The sequence below is a fragment of the Papaver somniferum genome, unplaced genomic scaffold (assembly GCF_003573695.1).
Source record: "Papaver somniferum cultivar HN1 unplaced genomic scaffold, ASM357369v1 unplaced-scaffold_46, whole genome shotgun sequence".
NCBI lineage: Eukaryota > Viridiplantae > Streptophyta > Magnoliopsida > Ranunculales > Papaveraceae > Papaver > Papaver somniferum.
The window spans coordinates 764,147-766,999 of record NW_020647193.1 but is presented as its reverse complement, the minus strand read 5'-3'; the positions used below and the strand labels follow the sequence as shown (position 1 = coordinate 766,999).

The window sequence follows — 2,853 nt, the reverse complement described above, 5'->3', positions numbered from 1 at the left end:
CTTTCCCAGCTTAAAAATGAAAGAATACATGCTTATAGCCACATAAATAATCATAGAATCCTAACATCATAATAACACAGATGAATACCCATTCCAGAAAAAAAAATCTATGGCTTATGTTAAAATCATCCAACATCAAAATCGAATAGCCAAATACACAAATTATTGCTTCCACGATCTTGAAATATAAAAACACTTCCAGATCTACAGATATTCATCTCTTAAGCATACACTTACAGGCATTTAAAAATCAATTCACAATTCATATTTCAAAACATAAACCCTACCATTGAAACTAGTGTAGAGAACACAATCATACAAACAAAATACCACATAACCAATCCACTTCCCCTTTCATGCTTAGCCCATGTAACATTCTTCCTACATTTTGAAGTATAAACCATGTTGGACTTTGTTTGGAAATTCTGTAACAAATTTATCTTATTAGAAGTATGAACTTAAGAACCATGTTCACTCACCATATAGTGACTGTCCAAATAAATGGCTTCCCTTTGTTCAGGAGTATCCGCTTAAAAATAACATAGTGCAATGCATAGCATTTGGCTGCCAATCTGCATAAGAAAAATAATCTAAATATTCCTCACTCATATTGATAAAATAACAGTATGCTCTGCCACGTGAACATAGCTAATAAACATTCACTCAGGGTGATATTACCCATTAACCAAATTAAACTAGATGGTTTTGCAAGCTAAATGACTAGCTGCAAACATTACAAGCTATTCTAATCTGGTACACTAACCTTTAAGGTAGTACCATCGCAGAAAATTTGTACGCTATCATGGACCCTGATGAGAACATATAACACGAAATAATTTGAAGAAAAATCCTTATATTAAACGCCCAAATCAATCTAGCAAACTGAAATAGGATGGAAGAGGCTTTGCTTACCCATGGTATGAGCTTGTGGTCAATCTAAACAATCCATTAATGCCAATGCATCCTCTGCCATATTGATGTCCTGTATAACAGTCCCATTAGACAAATTTTCAAAAGTGTGACCAAAAAATGCATCAAAATCACACTATAATTATAACTATTTAGATTTGACTTGAGACTCACAGAGATCGACCATCTTCATTACAAGCTTGTTTTCTCCAACCTCTACCCTTCAGAAAACAAACTAAAAACTAATGAATATGTCACCCTGAAAACAACCAGAAAGCGGTGAACTTAAGATCGCATAACTGAATGCAACACAAAATACCCATTTTTATCAAAACTGCAACAACACAAATTTCTATCACAAGAATCCTAATCAAGTAACATAAGAAAACTCATATTTACTAAACGGTATATGCATAGTATTTCATAAACTAGCTGAAGAAGTAACGATCTTACAAAGCAAAATCCCAGATTTAATCCCAGCTTTATCAAACATGAACATGTTGTTAACCTTCTCCTTTTGCTTTCCTTTGCTCTATTTTCTGTAGAAATCACAAAACAAAAAAAACTCATTCAAAAATTAAAAAATTAAGTTCAACATAAGGGAGAACGCAATATATATTAATCATGAATTGATCTTCTTCTTTTGTTTACCACCACTAGATTTCGCTGGCTTTGAAGATGGTGGTGGAGCTTTTTACTTTTTTTGGTTCCTGAATGTGCCTGGAAAAAAAGAGAATACACACAATTAATAAAACAAGTAAATAAATGAAGAAGATGAACAGATGCAGAAACTGATAATGAATCAGAAAAGAGAATTGAGATGAAATCGAAGCTTTAAGGTTTACAAACATCGAAAAAAAATAATCTGAAAATTCAATTTGAGATGGATAAGTTAATCGATTCAACTCAAACGATAAACAGAGATGATAGTTATCTTTTGATTCAGTTATTATAGATGAATCTTTGTTTGCAGTTGTCGTTGATGCCTCTTTTTCACCGATTCAGAACAAAACTTCAAGATCTGATGTTCTTATGATAAAAAAAAAAAAGAGGACGCGAAACCTAGCTAATACTAAAATTTTGATTACCAAGCAACTAATTTTACGATTGAGGAAAAAGGTTAAGAGAAATAGGGAGTGATTTGAGAGAGAGAGAAGTAAAGGAAGAGGATGCAGACGAGATGGAGATAAGGTTTGGTTTTTTTTCTCTTCCCATATAAAACTCTAACCCTCACAGTAGTTCTTGAATCTCTAATATTTACAAAACTACCCCTCTATAAAACCACTGTGAGGGGAAGGAGTTTAAGTTTTTCCTGTTTTTTTTCTGATAAAACTACTCTTAGTCACGTCACTAGGCTTAACTACAGCTCATCGGCAGTGGTTTCTGTAAAACATAGGAAGTGGTCAAAAACCTATTTTCCACTAGTGTACATTGCTCAAAACTGTAAAACAGAAATACGTTTAAGATCCTAGTTATTAGTCGGAAATGTTTGTTGATGACCGGACTTAGTTTTGGTTTGTTGAACAACTTCCTGAGTTTGTGAAGATTGTTGAGAGTCTTCTGTGAGTAGCTGATGACTTGCGGTAACAGGATTGAAAGCACATCAATTACCATTGGCGGTTTTCCGGCAGGTATTCTCTTTTAAATTGAGACCAGGAAACTACAAGAGAAAGACCAAGTGACAGAGTTACGAAGAGGTGTCATGTCCGGAAATGATTAATGTCCCGTGATATGGAATATGGCACGGTATTTCACCGAGTTATTTGGATTTTTGGATCGACATCCCCGTCTGGTATGCCACATGGATTAAGATATATATTGAACCCTAACAGCTCTATGGACTAGAGATGTAAATTACGTCGGGCCAGTACAGTTATGGCACAACACAACATGTTAAAATTCGAGTACAACACGGCACAACACGTGACCTAGCACACAACACTG

At 34.5% G+C, this 2,853-nt stretch overlaps 1 long non-coding RNA gene across 2 annotated transcripts; it reads right to left on the bottom strand.

Annotated features, from left to right (window-relative positions):
- Positions 1–30: 30 nt before the first annotated feature.
- Positions 31–1,820, bottom strand: LOC113342708. Of its 2 annotated transcripts, none has more exons than XR_003356792.1 (7): positions 1,561–1,820; positions 1,363–1,448; positions 1,084–1,130; positions 913–982; positions 764–809; positions 480–572; positions 31–381 (listed from the first exon to the last, which is right to left on the bottom strand). It is a non-coding gene; the product is annotated as an uncharacterized LOC113342708 (long non-coding RNA). The 2 variants fall into 2 exon arrangements; XR_003356791.1 differs by having other exon boundaries at positions 33–381; positions 1,084–1,168.
- Positions 1,821–2,853: the final 1,033 nt, after the last annotated feature.